This window comes from Ctenopharyngodon idella, chromosome 1, assembly GCF_019924925.1.
Source record: "Ctenopharyngodon idella isolate HZGC_01 chromosome 1, HZGC01, whole genome shotgun sequence".
NCBI classification, from domain to species: domain Eukaryota; kingdom Metazoa; phylum Chordata; class Actinopteri; order Cypriniformes; family Xenocyprididae; genus Ctenopharyngodon; species Ctenopharyngodon idella.
The window spans coordinates 23,149,691-23,170,092 of NC_067220.1; the positions used below are offsets into that span (position 1 = coordinate 23,149,691).

The following is a 20,402-nucleotide window of genomic DNA, read 5'->3' on the forward strand; positions in this document are numbered from 1 at the left end:
CTGGTGTTCCGTTGAAGAATACGTGAGAAAGTAATACGTGGAAAGATGGCTCATTTTTCATTTTGTTTAACAAGTGGAAAACGAGATTTCGGCTCAGTAGCTTTTTTTTTTTTGTTTTTTTTTTTTTGTATGTAGTCTGATTATACTGTAGAACGGATGACTCTTATGAGATTATATTTATGCATTTGGCAGATGATTTTTAACAAAAATGACACATTTTTATTTTTATTATTATTATTATTAGTTCTTGCATTTCCTAGGAATTTAACCCATATCCTTGGCATTGTTAGCACCATCAAACACATTATGCCAAATATTTGCAAAAAATGTATCTAAATGTATCAATATTTCACCATATAAAGCACTCATACATACATAATTAATAATAAATTAAATGAAATAGATGATTTTATAAATAGTATGGGGTAAGGCAGGGTATTTCTATATATCCTAATTATTGTTAATATGTAATTCATTTTTCCAGGAGCTCATTGCTTCTACCTTCAATTAAATTGCTAACAGTGATTGTAAATTAATTGCCTAAATTATTACATTATTAGCTAACTGCATTCTCTAAATTGTAATGTTGATATGCATTCTTTGTAAAGCTGCTTTGAAACGATATGTATTGTGAAAAGCGCTATACAAATAAATGCGAATTGAATTGAATTGAATTGAAAACTGAATTAAGGCAGGGTAAGGAGGATTTATACATCATCCTTATAATTGCAATTGAGCTATACAAACATGCTCCTCCCACTATTTTATGGATTGTATGAGTTCATAGACCTAGAGTAAGGATACAGATGTATAAAAGGTGGCATATTTTGAGAAGAGGCTCAGCTGAGATTTGTTTTGAGAGCTCATAGACCTGCAGGCATTCTCCCTCACCATCTGAAGTGATTTAATGCGGTGCGCCTATCTCAACTATCTTTAGTAGAATGCTGTAGCGTGAGGAGACTCTCTGCTCCCACTACTCTGACTTTAGGTGCACATCACTCAGCTGCCAGCAGATAAGACAGCCATCCGCTCCTGGAGCCTCCTACTGGAGCTGCCTCATTTCCACAGCAACCTTCTCTGATGTGCTCGCTCATCTAAAGATTTTTCTGCCTCCTTCTTTCTTCGGTGTACTTGACTCTTTTCTTCCCTCCATTCCCGTCTCTTTTACCATCCTGTCCAGACACAATGCAGCACATTTCCTTCGGAGTGTTTGACAGTGCAGTCTGGAGGCAAAAAGGCCTTGGCTGTGTAGCCACACATTCTAGTAGGCAGAAAATGTGTTGGCTGAAGCACAAATAACAGCACTTGGGGTTAATGATGACTTGTGCAGTCTTCCTGTCCGAATGAGGTGGAAACCTGCAGTGAGCGAAGTTAATAGCTGGAAGAAGGCACTGTCCTTTCTCCTCCTCCTTTACATGTCCAAACAGAGAGAAAGAGAGAGGAAACGAAACACATGAGTGAGAAAGGGAGAATATGTAAAAGAAAAGAAAAAGGGGGAGGGTGTGAAACTTTTTTGAAAAATACATCTTGATAGTATCCTCAAAGTTAATGGCAGTCTGGACTAAAAACAGTGGTGGCAACATTTTGGCTCTGGCAACGGACAACAGTAATTATTCATAGTGAGAGTGATGGCTTCCAGGGGTTGAAGATTGATTATGTTTGATATGCGATTTTGTGTAATCTGTCTCTGGCTGGGACCCATCCAAATTGGCCAGATCTGGAAAAAGAAGTGTCTTCCCAAAGGAGAGAGAGAAAATGAGAGCGGAAGTGTAGCTGGTATTCCTGCATAATGTCTATCTTTAATCAATTTCAGTCAATGAGTTTTAGCTCGTAAAGAACTGATGGCCTTACACAATCATTACACTTTTAATAAATTGAAACATGCAGTGAAGACATGAGTAAGATATACAATAATGGTTCTGTCATATGGTGCAAATTACGTTCAAACATTCCACATGAACTAAAAATAAAGGGAAGGAAAAAATAAAATAATAACAGAAGTACATACAGTATACACAAGAACAGCAAGCATAAACCAAAAAGAGCCTGGTCTCATTAGAAAAACGTACCTGTGGGAACGTTTTCGCGAGTCGCAAAATATGTACCAATATGTACATATCACTGCAGTTTCAATGTGAAATGTCCACTGAGTGGCGCTAAAAGCGTGTTCAGCGTTTTTTTTTTTTTTTTTTGCCGGAACAGGTAATCGTGAATGTTGTACGTTTTCATGACGTTGGTTTTTATAAGAATGTATAAAATATATACGAATGTCCGGTGAGTGGCGCTAGTGTAATGCTCCATTACGTTTTAAAATAACGTACCACCAACACTACACCTAAACCTACACGATAGTGTTAACAAAAGCAAATGTTTTAGCTTGTTTTTGATCTTTTATCTGTTTTAGCTTGTTTTTGATCTTTTATCTTTGAGCTCTTTTACCGTGACTCGTCTTTCACGGGATTTGTACCCAAGGCTTTGTTGTCTTAAGTCCAACTCTGTATCAGCTGAGCTATCGGGCAAGCTTGTTATGTTTGAAAAGCGAAACATATGGAGCTGGTTAAGTGATGCAAAGTCCAAAATATATTCGTTTACAAATCGTGCACTTCGATAAAAAAGCGTTTTGAAGTAACATAATATTGTACAAGGAGACGTAACAAGTCTTTATTAAACCATAATCTGACCCTGTGATCGTAACTATGTATGAAAACGATTAAAAGCGCTTGCTGTTTTACTGCCTCTAGTGTTCATTTCTGTTGGAAACTGCAGCGATATGTACGTATTGATACGTATTTTTGCGATTCACGAAAACGTTCCCACAGGTAGCCTACGTCTTTCCATGAGACCAGGTTGACCAAAAAGCAAGAATAACAAAAATATATAGAAGTAAATACATACACACACACACACACACACACACCATAATGATAGTAAAGTAAATAAATAAAGGACAATAAAAAGCTTGGTCATCCAAAAACATAGATCAATATCACAGGTGTAAGAAGAAGATTACTGCCAGATGATATAGATACTCAGGTGTTTAAGAGCATTTCACTTTCCTACACAATCTAGGAAAGGACCCCAAATTTTCATTGTGTGTCTGATTTTTTCTAGTTTAACAAAATGAAAAATATCTTTAATCCATAAGGAATGAGTAGGGGTGTAGGCGATTTCCAAATGAGTAAAATTAGACGCCTCGCCAGTAGTGTGACAAAAGCTACAAAATCAGTCTTATATTTGGGCATGTCTAGCAAAGGAGAGAGAGAACCAATTAAGCTGTGACAGCCAAAGGTTTAACATGAATTTCAAGAACTTCAGATAATGTTTTAAAGATCAGATTTTAAAGTATAATAAAAACTAGGTCCTGAACTAGGGAGGCTGTGGTGATGTCATGGTAAATACCACAGGTTCGTAATACTGTGGTTGGGGATCTTAGGTGAAGGCAGTTATAGTAGGAACTTTCTGTCTGACTTTCATGTAGGTTTTCATGTCTGACTTTCATCAAGATTTGTTAAGAGGTTATGGGTAATGAGACAGATCATGCAAACACATACAGTACATGCATGTGCACACAAGGATTGTGCGGCATTCAAACTTGAATTGAGAATAAAAAAAATTGAGGTAAACAAGTGTTTTAAATGTGCATGTAAGGAAGTAGAATTAAAATAATTTGAAATTCAAGTCAATTAATTTAACTGTCATTTAAAAAAAAAGTTTTTCAAGATTAATTGAATTGAATTGAATGTTGACTTTTTTTAAATAAGCTAATACATTTTTTTTTTTTTTCTTATATAACCTGTTTCTTATGTAATAACTTCCTGGACTTCAAGGTTCAAAATTCTGTGCCTCTGAAGAAGCAAATATTATATTAGTGGTCATCTGCACATGGAATACCATTCATCCAAAGTGATGACATGTCTGTGGGAAACAGTAATGACCCTAAGACAGAACCTTGAGGAACACTATGTCTAATGCATGATTTGTGGGTGTGGCAATTTATGCAATGGACAGATTTGAAATAGATGCAGAATTGCAATTTGAATATAAATGCAAGGAAGTAGAATAATAATAATAAAAAAGACATCCAATTCAATTTACGTATATATAGCCGTTATTTTTGTGTAATTAATGCAATTTTATGCAATTTATGCAAGTTTGTCAAGATGAATTTTGAATGTGCATCCATGGCATTCTCATAGAGTGAAGCACATGCTCTACACTTCACCACAATGGTAAGCCCCTGAAAACACCAACATAACAAAAACTCTTAACAGATGCCATAATAATATAATATTAAACATGAACATGTCTCCCCCTTTTCTTGTCTTGCTAATGCATAAAGTAACACTTTATTTTAGCATTTACTTTCCCTATCCAGTTCCATCCAAAACATGATGGGAAGTGGAAATCCTGTTCCCAGTTTCTACAATAGTACGCAATAAACACAACAAAAATCATGTAGCCTCACAAGGTAACTCAAATGGATCAAGTAAATTTGTTGAAATTTGTGACAACATCTTGTAAGAACTTTGTTGGATTAACTTGTTCTATTTAAGTAACTGAATAAGCAGCACATCTTTCCCCCCAGAATTACATCACGTGCTTATTTATTTAAATAAAAATTCAGTAAATTCCTCTTCCTGTCATTCCATTTTAAATTCCAATTCATCATTCTGTTAGGTGCGTTTAATTCATGAATTAAATGTTGAGCATCTTGTAAAACATACTCTAATAACCTTTATTTACAAATGTAATTTTTTTTTTCTGTGTACAAAGTTGCATAAACAAAGAGATGGATTTAATAAATGTAAAGTGACTAAAACATTATCTGAAGCAAAAGGAAAGATAACCTCGATCAGTGGAGAAAAAACAGAAAACAAGAAAATAAAGAGCAAGAGTGCACAGGGTTTTCTCAGGAGGCAGAAACACTGGCAGAAAGTGGTTATAAAATAGCTCATCACCCTTTCTGGGGCGCCCTCTGAATTAACACCAAAAAACTGTGGTGTGACCAGCCCTGGACTGAGCCTAATCAAAATCTAGAGGTTCTGTAAGTGAGAGCGAGTCTGGTCACGGCACGCCTGAGAAAGAGAGCGAGAAAGAGAGGAGTGAAAGACATGGAGTGGACAGTACCCTAGAGATACACTTCTCTCTCGTCTTGTCATGATGCAGCATGGTGGCTCTCTCTCAGTTGTCAGCTCTGTGGCCAGCCCTATTTACACATTTATACACACCTGCTTATTTATTTATTTACTGCCATGACAGAGAGCCACTCAACCGGCTACTCTACACACATACACACTCATCACAGCTTTTTAAAATGCCGGAGCAAAGCAAGAAGGTCTTACAGCGCTGTGGGATGAAAAACAGGGTGGCGGGTGCATTCAAGAGGCTAACAGTTTTAATGGGTGGCAGGCAGGAGAAGAGTAAAGAGTGGCTGAATTATTCAGTCATGTCTCTGGTGAAAGGGACTGTGGTCTCTTCTACAGCTCTGCAAGTCCTGTTTCCAGAACAAGAGAGAATAAGGAGACAAAAGGAGGGAGGGAAGGTACAAATGGACCAAAACTGTGTGCGCAAGACACTTTATAGTAACAACAAAGAAAAGAAAGAATCAGGCACACACACATACAAATGTTGGGTTTTCATGGGGGACTTAGACATAATGATTTTTGTACTGTACAAACTGTATGTTCTATCCCTTAACTCTGAAGCTACCCATCACAGAAAACTTTCTGCATTTGTAGATTTCCAAAACAAAAAACAAAAAAACAAACAAACAAACAAACAAAAAGCATCACTTAGTATAATTTATAAGCTGTTTTCCTCATGGGGACCAAAAAATGTTCCCAAAAGGACACACACACACACGCACACACACATGCACACACAGGTTTGTTTTTGTAAATTGTGGGGACATTCCATAGGCGTAATAATATTTTTTATACTGTACAAACCGTATTTTCTATTGCCCTACACCAACCCTACACCTAAACCTACCCATCACAGAAAACTGTGCACATTTTTACTTTCTAAAAAAAAAAAAAAAAAAAAAAAAAACTGTCATTATACAAATTTGTGTCCTGATATGTCACAAAAACACGCGCCCACACACACACACACACACACACACACACACACACACACACACACACACACACACACACACACACACTTTGGCACATCATTTATTAAGGATCAGTGTTTACTTTAATTTCATTCAACACTTAAACAAGAGAGAGCAAAACAGAGATTCGCAAATGTTCTTTTTCCTCAAGAAAACATAGCACCTCTGCCTCATTTTCAGATGTGATTCATTGCAGATTTTTGCTCATCAGTACTGTACTGCATGCAGGCCCTTGTTTCCTGATTGTTAACATTCATGTTCTACGACAGCTTGCGGCATCAATAAATGTCCCCTGGCTAATAGGACACACATGTTTTTGCTTCCTCTCAGAGCTTGGGCAGTCGAATCAGATGACAGACAGCTTTATGGATCTTCCCTCATGAGGTCATTACATTATCAAAAGCATGTAGGGAGAATGATGTTGGATGTACTATGGACATTATGGCATGATAGTCAGTGTATATTATTTAATTTGAGTTGGTCTTTGAATTTTTCTTTCTTTCCATTTGTCTGTGTGGGCCATACCATTTTTTAGGAAAACCCCTGTGTGTACCATGAAGTGGACTGGTCCATGTGTCAAAGAGGAGTAATTGATGACAGGCGTGTGAGTGAGTAAACCTAATCAGGAGCTCCAGGGACATGCACCAGTGATTCTTATATGCAGAATAGGAAAGCTTCACAATTTGTGACTATCTCTTTCTGACTATCTGTCTGTGGTTGCTTCCTTTTCTAAGTTTCAAGAGTGGAGGCTCCTATTTGTATGTTGTGTCATGGTATTTTGAGAAAGAAAGAGAGAAAGAAAGAAAGAAAGAAGAAAGAAAGAAAGAAAGAAAATTATTTGTTATTATTTCTTAAGTGAAGGTACAAAGCCTTTAAAATAAATTAGAACTAAGGCTTTACTGAGGATGTGACTTTCACAGACTTGCTAGCTAGATTTTAATAATTATCTTTGAAATATGTGCATACTAAAAATGTTTTAATAAAAACGTTTTTTTTTTGTAATCTTTTACAATTGTTTTTTTTCAACATTTTCCAAAATGGTAGCATGTCTGTGGAAAACAATAGTGACCTGCAGACCTGCAGCTTAGCGAACGAGTCAGTGCACGAGAATAAAAGCGAAACTGATGAAAGTGAGCAAAGAAGTCAAGATGGTACAGACCGAAGGCTGATATAATTTTATGTCATCTTACCTGAGAATGCACAAATATTTTCATAATAACATGAGCCGACTGGAATTAAGAAAGTGATCAGCGTGATTAATATTCAAAATGGTAAGCAAGCATTGCTTTGTTTATGGTTTGTATATCTGCAGTCCTAGTTTCGGTTCTCCGTTTTGAATGATGAAAATAGACTATTAATACCTGCTGAAATAGACAGATATTTACTTACACGCAGGCGCAGAACGCACATGCTAGTTGACAGTCGCCTTTAGTCCTTTTGGTGTGTTCAAGAGCAGCTTTTTGGCTGAGACGCAGCCAACGAGAGGCGACAACACAGTCGGCTTTTGTTGCCGCTAGTTCTTTGACGTTGTCTTGGTGTGTCCTGAGAAACTTAAGGGGGGAAAATTGTCTAATGACTGATGTATGATTGGTTGTGGGTGGGTGAATTTATACAATGGCCATACTTAAAATAGAGTCCAATCAATTAATTTCCTTAAAAATATAAGTGGTGCTGGCAAATGATATGGTAGGGGTTACCTTCTCTTATTGATAGTAGTAGGGTCTTCTCATCTCAATTATTGAATAATCTGTGTGTTATGGCATTTAGCACCTTTTTTTCACGTTTAATCAAAGACAGTTTTTTTTTTTTTTTTTTAATTTGTTTGTTTGCAACTATCTGGTCAAAAAAAAAAATAAAAAAAAAATTCTGCTCTTTGGGCAGGTCTGGTAAATATGCCACTAATGCTATACAGTACAGCACAAGTACTTATGCAGTGCCAAGCAAATTCTGTGCCAAATTATTCTGTACCTCCACAATAGCAATTTAGATTTTTTTTTTTTTCCCAAAAGCTTTTATCTATTAAAGATAAATAAGAGTTTGTATTTTTTTGTGCTTGTAATTTGATAAAATAGCGGAACTGCATGGAAAACATACAAAATTTATAATGTACATGGCCAAAGAGTGCCATGATCTGTAAACAGGCGAGTTTGACCTCTGGTGTTTAGGTGGAATACCTGAAGGTATGAGTGTTATCTCCACTCTGCCAGTGACAACTTTAACAAAGGAAAATACATGGTTTATAAATATTATTTAATATAGTCTTAGAGTTTGGAATATAATAGTATTCTTACTATTTCTACCATATATTTTATGACATAAATAGTAAAAGTGGAATGCTAGTGTGCTATTTCAAATTCAGACCATTTTTGTTTATTGGCTTTTAGCTTTCCAAAAAAAAAAAAAAAAAAAAAAAAAGAAAAGAAAAGAAAAGAAAATAAGTTGGATCACCCAATTACCCAATAATGACATATTTGACTTATGCACAGTTACTTCCTGGTTGTCGTTAAGCCAGCTTGGGTATTTCTGGTGAACTGTTAGCTGATCATTCTGTACTTTCTGTACATCGACATAAAACCATCAATGGTAGACTTTTTAATGTTGTATTTATATTTTAATGCAGTTATCACACTTGCCTAATTTGCCAATAAATCAGTTTTATTGATTTGAACAATGACGAAAGCGGAACATTTGGGAACATTTGAATAAGAAACGCAGTGTCTGTAATTAGACGCGCACACGCACACATTTTCCAGCACTTCAAATGTTATTTTTAATGTGATGACCACAAACATTATTTGTTCATTCTTCTGAGACTGTACCCATTTGTAAAACCGAACATTTTAGAGTAGCATTTATTTGTGCATATAGCCATTTCCTGTAGTGGTTTTTCACTCAGTTTCACTTTTGAATAAATATTAAACATTATAAAATCACTAGGTTTAAAAATACATTTTGTTAAGGTGAAGTATGAAGTACTCTTAAAATCTCAAGGAAAACAATAACTTTTCTTGAATGAATTACACAGAAAGTGAGCGCCATGCCTTCCCTTTGTAAGAAGCTGTCAGTCAGTGCAGTGCAGCGCAAGCTCAATAATTTTGGCACACTTGTGAAAATTCACATTTTATTCAATGTGTAGTGATTTTGGATTAGCCTCACATGAAGGCACCACAAATGTAGTGATTTATGGTCTTAAGTATTAATATTAAAGGTGCAATATGTAAGATTTTCTGTCCGCTAGAGGTCGCTAGAGGCCTATTCAAAACAAAGGCGTAGCTTGATGACAGCAAGTTTGAACGCGGAATCTTGGGACATGTGATCTTCACCTCACAGCCGGTGGAAAAGAATTGGGATAGGACTCAGGAAGAAATCATGTTCATGGATGCGATTATTAATGTTACTGTAGTATGAAGCAGAGCAGGACCAAGTGTTGTGGGAGCTGAACGAGGCCACCGGAGCGATTGTGCAACACACGCCGTGAGCAGCGGAACTTTTATTATGCCACAGTTGCCGGCACCGCTTCCGCTTTTCCGGTCATGAGTATGAGGTAACGCAGCTCTGTTTATCATAGAAGATACATTTGAGTGTGTTGAAAATGTTATAATGTTACTCTGTGCGTTCGCTCGGTGGCTGCTGTGAGACACTGTTGCACACAGCAGTAAGCTAGATCGATATTAGAATATCATATTAAATGCTGGATGGCTTGTGTTGATAAATGCCATGCAATTAATTTTAAAACGTATTGTATGATGGAGAAAATTCTGTATTACTGTTACTAAAAATAAAGCTGCATCTGATTATGCTATGTTAGCTACTTCACAAAATAGTGTTTTTCTCTGAGGCATGGTAAAGCATGGTACTCGCAAAAATCAAGAAAATTAGATTTAAACAATAAACTACAAAGGAAAAATTACTAAACTACTAAGAAAACTGAATCAATAATCAAACAGAAACCACAAACCACAACACAAATGGACGTTAACAAAATTGAATGCCAAGTAGATGAGCAACGGATTGGACGAAGCAATGAATGGGTAATTAGCAGTCTATGGGGGAGTCAGTTGTGGTCTTTCTGGATGCTGGTATGAAATAGTAAATAAGCATTTACTATGAATACAGATAACATGTCTAATGTATCTGTGTACGCTGACCCTAGATAAACAGTCTCTACACAAATAGCAACCTCATATAGCAACAACCTAATGCCAAGGCCTTTGGGAAAAGGTTTGGTTAGCTTATATTTACGTTTCACTTGGTCGGGTGATCAGTCCGGGATGGAAATTTCTTCCACTGGTATCCTTCATTTTGCAGTGGGAGAGACTGGTTTGCGTTCCAACAGTTGCAGAGCTGCGCTGAGTGCTGGAGGTCTTTGTATAATCCAGAGAACTGTAGGTCAGATGGTGGTCGATCCACAGGATCTTCTGTAGGTTGAAGGTACTTGAGTTATGCAGGTCAGGAGCCAAAGTCCTCTGCAGAAGCAGTTGGGCTGCTTGAAGATCCGTGCGGTGAAAGGTTTACTCGCAAGACTATTACCTTGGTCGTGCTGTTGTTCTTCCCTCATCAGGTCAGAAACTCAGAACAAGGGTTTGTTCACTTGGGAAAGCTTTTATTCCTTCCCGTTGGGGAGTGGATTACTAATCCCCACCTTTCCTGTTGTGGTGATGTGATTGGGTCATAGCATTCAAGGTGTCTGCCGATCACATCACCTTCCCATCCTGTGGAACTTGTTGTATTGTCCCAAAACACACAGTTAAATAAGACAGTGTCTTTAGGACCTTGAAAATGCTTTCTTTCTTTTCAAAACCATTCTCAAAGTCCCTGTGGCAGTGTTCTGAATTTATAGAGTCCAAACTTGATGTGGATTGGTTGAGGTATCACATTTCTGTCTCAGTGGGTGCGATTGCATTGGCTTTTATTCCAGGTGCGGTTTCCACTGTGTGTGTACAGTTTCCTGGATGAATAAAAAGATGTATAGGACATGTTCCTTACAGTATTCCTGTCCATTTTTGTGGTTTCAAGCCAGTATGAATAGAAATTGTCTTTCTTTTGGAGCATTTCTTTGTTCTTGCTGCGCTCTAGCCAGAACCGGTTTGGTAGTTCTAGGAGTCCATGGCCATTCACACCTTGGAATCAGGCATGGAGGGCTAAGGTGAACAAAGGCAATTTGTGATGAGATTAGCCTGTGATCAATGGGCCATTCATGTCATCTTTCCTGCCCTCCACCTTTGGCAGTCCTGATTACAATAGTCATTTAGTTGTCATTGAGGGCCCTCTCACACCTCTTTTGTCTTAAGGATGTTTGTTGTGAAGCTCTAGTGCCATCATGTCTGCTGTTCACTACAAATTAACCTTACTAAAGTGCACAATAAATCTTTAATTGTTGACGTTTTTTTCACACAAAAGTGTGAAAGCTGATGGTCGAATTGAATTTAGCAGAGGAGGAACACGTCTTTATTTATTTATTTATTTATTTATTTTAAATCATCTTACGTTTGAATAAGTAAATTAATGCTGGGTCTGACTATTTACGGGACTATATTCTGATAAATAAGTATTACACTATTGATGCTCAACACACCAGCAAGTGACATTTCAAGTTTTCCAGCTGGCTGATATAAATGCGGAAATAATAAAGATCACTCCGTGCATATAGTCAATTTACTGACAGTGCAATGAAATAAGTGTGTACTCACTGTATTTGAATAGGGTGACCAGATTTGTCATGGTGGAATACGGTAAGGGATGGGCACCCATCCCCCCCCATCCGAATATATATCATATAGTTTTATTTAACATGTATACATTATTTTAACATCTTTTGTTGTTTGATTAACATTAATGACACAGACAGGTATTTTAGGCTACTGTCACTTTAAGACCGAACGCTTGGATCTAATATACTGACACATATCAAAGTCTCTTTTGATGATGTATATCTATAGTCTTTGCACATCCGATTTCCACAGAGCTGTTTATGTTCACTTGAGCCATAACCGACTGTATTTACGTGAGATACTTCACATGATGGGCATTTTGACAACTGTGTCTGTATTTGACCAATCAGGCGCAAATTGAACTGAATTTGGGATTGCGCGCTGTCTGAAGAGCGCTAGCTGTGTGTGCCATTTAGAGTGTATAATAACTGTATAATAACTGAATAACTTACTGTATGATACCATGATAAACTCTTTTTGAAGATCCTCCTTAAATGTACACACAGACTTCTTTGACATCTTCCAATCTGACTTGATCTCCTCCACGGTCTCTATCCCGCCTTTACTAACTGCAAGTTAACGATAACAAATTGTGATTGGATGGTAATTTTATTCTCCAAAATACTATGACGAGATTGGCTACCTTTGTTTACACTATTCTTGTGTGGCAGAAGACTTCTACTCTTTTTTATGATCACCTTGCAATAAAGACAACTTAGGAAAGAAGAAATACGGTACAAAACATGATTTTTTCATAATAAGTTGGGACACTAAAAATAGAGCTGAAATATGGGAATGTACCGGGAAAAATGGGACGTCTGGTCACACTAGATCTGAACCGTTCGCAAGCATATTTGATCCCCAAAGTCTGGTTTGTTTGACTAGTGTGATCGCTCTGAACTGTGCCCTGGACCGCTTGAAGAGGTGGCCTTGGGCGCTGTTTGATCGAGCATGGTACACATGTAGTGTGACCGCTAACACTGTCGGAGCATGGAACAGCTTCTACTTTTGTGTGCGCTACTGTCATCATGTTGACAGCAAACGTCTTCTATTACTACTTGGATACACTTCTCTATTAATTTAATTAATTTGAGTATATTTAGGTTTATAACAGGTCTGTTTCTCACCTTTCTGATGAACAGGAATTGTATTGAATTGTATTAAAACAGGAATTGAATTCCTCTATTAATGCCAGCTGCCTCCATAATAATCTTCTGATACGTGCAGCACAATAACGTGAAAATCGCTGTGCGGCATAAATGATAGATCTATTAGGGCAATCTGTTAGCGAAAGAGCTTTTCTTCCTGTTTTCTTCCAAACAAATTGTAGCATTATAAATGAAGTAAGCGTGCTCCGGCACGTCGTCTTTGGTGGTTTCAAAACATGTCTCTGTTATATTGTCATGTTCTGCTTGTCTGACTTTGCAGCAACACAACCTTGTTTCTGCAGGGACTTTCAGCATGTTTCCTATGACAACGTCTAACGTTTACATTTTACGTGGCATGAGAAAGTGGAATGCGAAATCCGATCAGAGCAGTCAGACTGAAACAGGTTTCCAGAAATGCAATTTGAATAGGATTTCAAACCACATATGAATGTAACTTGAAACGGATTTGTAAAAATTGCATTTCTTGTGATTTTTGGTCATTCACACTTGCTAAATCTGATCTGATTTCAATTGGGTATGCACAAAAATCTGATTTGGACTGACAGTATGAACGTAGCCTACATAAATATCCGAGGCTGTATATCGACACAGCTGATATGGAACAGGTATGCATGTTGTCAAGAAGACACATGATCAGTGATGTGGTAAGTTATAAGAATTACCAGAAGGCATTGCAGTGCAAAAATCACACATCACCTTGGTTTGCAATTCAAATGATTAAAAATTAAAGACAATATATTATAAATTACAATATGCTTTTTTCAGTCTCTCTATACATACACAATCCAAAGGAATGGTAGATCAGAGAAAACTAAACATGCTGCATTAAATTACTCAAAGAATGAAACTCAAAAGGCCTCTTACTAATTAAGGCAGTCCTTAACAATTCTATTCTATTTTGAGATAGTGACATTGGGAATCAGCAGTATAGACAGGTTTACAAACTAGATGATGCTCTGCAAGTTGGTTGAGTCTGGAGAGGCTAAGCCGAGAGGAGGTCAGGGGCCAAGAAACAGATAAAAAAAGTGACAGGAGTAGAGTGGACACAAGAAAACCCCTTCTTTTTAACACTGATGGAGCTCAAGCATCGCTCTTCACCTCAATCAACAGAGGTGATGCGAGACAACCAGGGGTGCACTTCCCAAAAGCATTGTTAGCCAACTATGGTCGCAAATTTCCGTTGTTACTTTCATAGTTCAACGATTTGGAGATTCTCAAAACCATAATTCCTACAAACATTTGCAAACAGCATCAGAAACTTGCGTGGTTGGAACTACAGCTCTCGAGCTGTGGTTAGAAGCATGGTTTCTTGTTTAATGACACGCGGACTTAAAGGGTTAGTTCACCCAAAAATGAAAATTCTGTCATTAATTACTCACCCTCATGTCGCTCAACACCCGTAAGACCTTAGTTCATATTCAGAAAACAAATTAAGATATTTTTTGATAAAATTCGATGGCTCAGTGAGAGCAAGATAATTAACACTTTCAGATGCCCAGAAAGCTATAAAAACATATTTAAAACAGTTAATGTGACTACAGTGGGTCAACCTTAATGTTATGAAGCAACGAGAATACTTTTTGTGTGCCAAAAAAGCTTTACGAATCTTTTGTTTCGAATCAGTGGTTCGGAGCGTGTATCAAACTGCCAAAGTCCGAACCACTGATTCGAAACAACAGATCCGCAAAGCTTCGAGGCTTCATGAAGCATCACTAGATATTGTTGAAAGTCATTATTTTGTTTTTTTTGGTGCACAAAAAGTATTCTCGTCGCTTCATAACATTAAGGTTGAACCACTGTAGTCCCAACTGTTTTAAATATGTCTTTAGTAGCTATCTGGGCATCTGAAAGTGTTAATTATCTTGCTGGCAATGGAGGCTTCACTGAGCCATCGGATTTTATAAAAAATATCTTAATTTGTGTTCTGAAGATGAACGAAGGTCTTGCGGGTATGGAACGACATGAGGGCGAGTAATTAATGACAGAATTTTCATTTTTGGGTGAACTAATCCTTAAAATAGATGATGCTCTTGGGCACAATAAGCAACCTAACATTCAGTACATTCTATATATTTCATTCTATTTGAATATATATCCATTTCAATCTATATATTTTAACATGTCAACAATCAGTGCCGGTTTTAAAGAGTGCACGTGCGCGTAAAATGTGCAAGGAAACTCTGGAGTATGATTTATGAGGGAACCCGCGATGAATCAAACATCAAATAAAGCAAAATGACATGGAACAAAAACAGTGAAGTATAGTCATTAGGTGTCATGTTCGTTACTGCAGCATCTCAGAGATCTCAAATAGATTAATTAGCAGAAGTTATTACTCCACCTGCGCGTAATGACAGTCTTATATTGTTGAACCAATGTGGTTCAAAAGACAGAGACCTCAAAAGACCATGTTACTAGGTTTTGGGTAACAGTCATGACTAGTTAGTTAGTTTCTCCAAAGATGCATAGTACTATGGTAGTTAATCAGCGAGTTACAATGCTGTACAGGAAACACATCCCAGGGCTGTGTTTCTTGAAAGCATTGTGAGATAAGTTGGTGGTAATGGTTCTACCATCTACTTAGGCTTACGATGCTTTTGGGAAATGCAGCCTAGGGCAACTGTAATGCTGCTAATTGTGTGATGGGTGGCAATGGGTAATACAGTCACTGCAATTGGCAGTTCCTATGTACCATAAGTAGAAGTGACGCAGGTTGAAGGTTATTTTCTATTTAACCACTTAAAAATGTTACATCCACATCTTCTACGAGTGATTAGAAAGAGAAATGTTAATCATGCTTTTAAGTAGGTCAACATGAGAATGTTTCTGTTCTCTTTCTCTCTTAGTCATTTGCTCTTGCTGGTCATAATGGTACGTGGAATACTGAGTGATTGCACTATTGATGGCATTTGGATCACGTGTGGCTCTTGAGTTCAGGGGACATTCACTTTCTCTCTCGTTCTCTACACAAGTGAAAGGTTGTTTATTCATGGTGTCTTATGATGTCTTGTGGCCCTTTTGCGTCTTCCAGCAGAACAGAACAGTGACAGTTCTATCTGGCTGCTATCTGATCGACACACTGTCTTCAAGTCACATGAAGAGTGCACTAATATCCCACTCGTTCATTCACTTTTGTGTACAGTATGTGTGTGTAAGACAGGATGGCCACTAAGTAAGGTATTATCTCCATCCTCCTCATCTCTTCACAGACATTGTTTATTTAACAAATTTACCTCACCATCTTAAGTGAGCTGGACACTTTTCCACTGTGGATTAAAAGTGAGATGAGAAAATGGCACTATGGCAGTTGTTTTAAAAGTGAACCCTAATTTTAAAAGGGGCTCAGAGAAGTGAAGACTTTCCAAAGCGTAGAGAAAACCTTATCTCAGCCATTAGGTGGGCATCATTGTGCATGCAGGGGAGAGATTAGAATCACTCAATTCAGACTCACACAAGCTTCCTGTGAACAGAAAACTGCTGTCCACATTCTATGAAAATCCTGTCTTCATCTACCTACCCTTTTTGTTGGTTTTTTTTCATTCTTTATTCTTAATTTTTCTTTCCATCTTGGCCAAAACAGGCCAAAAACTGGAACACAATACAGAATGCAACACTGTATTTTGTCCGAAAAAACAACAACAACAACAAAAAAACATAACTTTTTGATGCCTGAGCTGAACATCAAATAAGAATATTATTAGGTAACGTCTCGGTTACAAAGGTAACCCTTATTCCCTGAAGGAGGGAATGGAGACGTACGTTGAACGTGACTGACTGAATGGGAACTAACATAGATTACATCGATATCAATTTGAATTAAATTATACATTGCACACCTAAAAACAGAGAATGTAAGAAAAAAAATCTAAAATCAAATTAAAAAAAAAACTAAATCATTTAAATCATTAAAAAAAAAAAAAAAAAAATACAGCACCAATAAAATCATTACATTTACATTTATGCAGTTGATAAATGTTTTCACTGAAGTGACTTTGCATTCAAGGTATACATTTTATCAGTTCATTCCCTAGGTATTAAACCCATGACCTTGAGTTTGCTTGTACCATCCTCTACAGGAACAAAATCATCATGTCACCTCATGAATAATTAATTAGGGTTTACTTTGCCATTCACTTGTCAGATAACGATTTTTTCCCCTCTCTGTTGTTTACCAGCTTTCCCTCAGTGCAGGCAAAGTTTATTATCAATGTCAAGTCATTTGCAAACAAACATTATGTCCACTCTTCACCACTTCTTACTTGCTTAAAAAACATATGGAGGACCCATGAGAAATAAAGACACCTTTTAAGACATCTGTAAAACTGTCACAGACCTCGAAGCAAAAACCGACATGGGTCACTAAGAAAAAGTCAATGCCCTCTGTGCTGCCGCAGTGCCACAGCCCCAGGACTCCCAGCATGCTCTCTTCTCTTTTACTCTAATGAGTTGCAACACAGATAATGTGGCTGATGATCTTTCATTGATTTGGCTATCACTTGCTTGTCTGGTAATTGATCCGTAGCTGAGCCTCTAGTTAATTATATCAGCTTCGACATGGCCCTAGTCTTGGGGGAATTTGAAGTCTTGCAGAATAATAGTTTTAATAAAGGAGTCCATTACTGTGGCTCTCTGCTTTCCTTGACTACCGCTACTGCTGCTGCCACTGACAGGATCTGAGCTCACCCTTACCCCCGAGAGAGAGAATGAGGACAGGACAAACTGAAAGAAAAGGATGGGGACGGCAAGCAAAAAGGCAAAGGGATATTGGCAGAGTCCCCTCAAACCTCTCACAAATAACAACTATTAATAGGGAGGTCAGAAGCTGAGCTGCCAGCTTGACTTGAAACACTTGGTAGCACTTGAAAAATCAAGAGACCAGCACATTCAAGAGAGAAAGAGGACTGAAGAGGGGAAGAGCATTTGAGATGGGAGATGTGACCACAGAGACTAAATAAAGAAAAATTTCATTGGGATTTTTAGTTACTGATGATACAAATGGTAGAATTTTATTTGAATTTTTTTTAAATGTTTTTTTAAAAGGCATGCTTACTACACATTAATGCCTGTGCTGTTTTCAGAAACAACAATTCAGGCAATTTAGAACTGAGCAAGAAAAAGTCTGAGAGAACAGATGAAATGGAGGGGACAAGTGTGTGACAATGGGCTCTAAGCATCTCTCATTAGTGTCAATTTGCTTGTAAAGATGTACGGTCTTTACATCTTTGGTTACTGCGGAGGCACTCTATGCTTGAGAGAGAGAGAGAAAGGGAGAGGGGGTGAGGAAAAGAAACAATACGGCATATTAAGTTCTCATTGCGGCTGCCACCATTCCTCTTGCCTTTTTCATTCAATCCAAATAAAAGAAGAAGAAGACGACACTAGATTTGATCAGACAAAATGCTGTGCAGATTACTCAGGTAAAGGTTAGCCAGAGCTGTCATTAGTGCTGTACAGAGGCTTTTAACGGACAGTAACAGCTGTCTCCTTCAAATTGCCACAAAATTTCAAGTGGCTTTCTACATATACGAGAAGCCATTTAATGTAGCGAAAAGGGAGAAAAGTTAATTCCCTTTCTTTCTGTCTCATAGAAGGGAGATCACGGTGACATCTTCTTCAGACATACTCGCATTGTCAAAGACTATAATTTTAACAGCTGACGTGAGGAGAAGTGCTGGAGGAAAAAAGTACGAGGAAAAACACGCAATAATAACAAAAAATAGCTTCATTACACAACACATTTCTCATGTAAAATGTTTTGGCATGTACAGTGAGAGAGAGATGCCGCCACTTATTGTAAGTGCATATGTTAGGGCTTTCTTTCTCTTCCCCACCTTTGTGAGACTGTCTGCTGCGGGGACCAATTTGGCAAAAATGGAGCCTCTTCCTCATTTTTTTCTTAATTAAAATCTGAAAGCATCCACTCGAGGTTTCCCTGTGTGTATATGTGTGTGTGTGTGTGTGTGTGTGTGTGTTTGTGAGTGGGAGAGTATGTATGATTATGTGCTCTGCCGCACTACTCCACAAGACGGTGTGTGTGTGCACGCATTCACAGGGGGAGTTGGGGTGGGGTGGGGGGGTGGGGGGGGGGGTGGGGGGTGGGGGGGGGGGGGGGAATGATTGCATAGAACCATTAGCTAGAGCTGTTTAATACAAGGGGAGAGAAAAACAGACAAAGGAATCAGACTTTGTAATAAAATCAAATGGTTGTGTGCCCACCTTAAAATACCTGGCTCTAGTGTTGTTTTAGTGACACATTCTGCTTTAAATCCAGCTAGTGTGAAAGTAAACCTGAAGACACAATGCATATTAGAAATAATTGTTTATTTATTAATATTTTTTTTTAAGAATTTTTACACATTGTCTCTGTGTTTACTGGCTGTTAAGAGTAAAAATGAAATAAAGAAAAATAAATAAAGTGCAATTGGAAGGCTCAGAAACGTCTTTTCGTTTAGCATTAAGGTTATTATAGAAGTTGGAGCTTGTCCAATTGTATTGACAAATGCATTATTTGCTTGGAATAGTTGTGTGGATGGGCCAGTTCTGTGTGTGTGTGTGTGTGTGTGTGAGTGAGTGCATGTATTAGAGAGTGGCTCAATCCCACTGAGGTCTGGAGTGAAGAAGCATCAGGCATGGAGAGCTGGTAATAAGACAGGGACAACCCTTTCCCCTCCTGCTCTCTCTCTCTCTCCTCTCAGTGGGAAAGCAGATCAGTGGAGGAGAGAGAGAGCCGTGTCATTGAGTGCCAGCAAGAAGAGAGGAGCAGTTAACTCAGACGTGCTGCGGCCCGACACACACATGCTCTACCTCACAACAACACACATGTACTCACGGCTGCACGCACATGCACACTGACACAGCGCTAGCTGGAGTTAGTCTGGAAACAGAGGACAGGCATCTCTGAAGGCGAGAAGGGGCCTGAAGAAAGAAAGAGAGGGAAGGAGAAAGAGAGAGAGTGAGGAGGGGCTGCTTTGGAACTGACACACTCCAACACCTGATCTCCACACAGCTGGGAGGAAAACCACGCTGGACACGCTGGTGAGAAAGGGCACCTTTTGGGGAGAAGGGAGGGACGATTTGTCTTCTGCTCTTGGAGAAATAGTTTTAAAGTAATTTTGGTTGTTTTCTTTTTGAGTGAAACTTTTTAAGCGAACTATTACAGTGATAAAATAGTTGATTACAAGAGCGTGGAGTGAAAGTGTATTAGTGCAAAAAAATAAGTGGTGTTTTTGTGCATGTAGAGGTGTACGAGGAGGGGTTCAAAGGGCAGGTTACGGGTGACTGAGTTTGCTTGACGATTGATTTCTGTTTGGAATGTATGTATGTGTATATGTCCGTGTATGTTTGGAGGACAGCCCATACACAGCTTGACTGACATTTCGTAAAAAAAAAAAAAAAAAAAAAAAA

General features: G+C 38.0%; 1 protein-coding gene across 5 annotated transcripts in view; it reads left to right on the forward strand.

Moving 5' to 3' along the window:
- bnc2 (basonuclin 2) overlaps positions 1 to 20,402 on the forward strand; it is a 230,218-nt gene that overhangs the window by 60,203 nt on the left and 149,613 nt on the right. The window contains exon 2 of one of the 5 annotated variants that reach the window (XM_051896184.1): positions 19,694 to 20,033. The exons of 3 other annotated variants lie outside the window; for them this stretch is intronic. The gene's annotated coding sequence lies outside the window, so the exon portion shown is untranslated. Of the gene's footprint in view, positions 1 to 19,157; positions 20,034 to 20,402 lie in introns of those variants that run through there. One more of the 5 variants, XM_051896173.1, reaches the window with a different exon arrangement.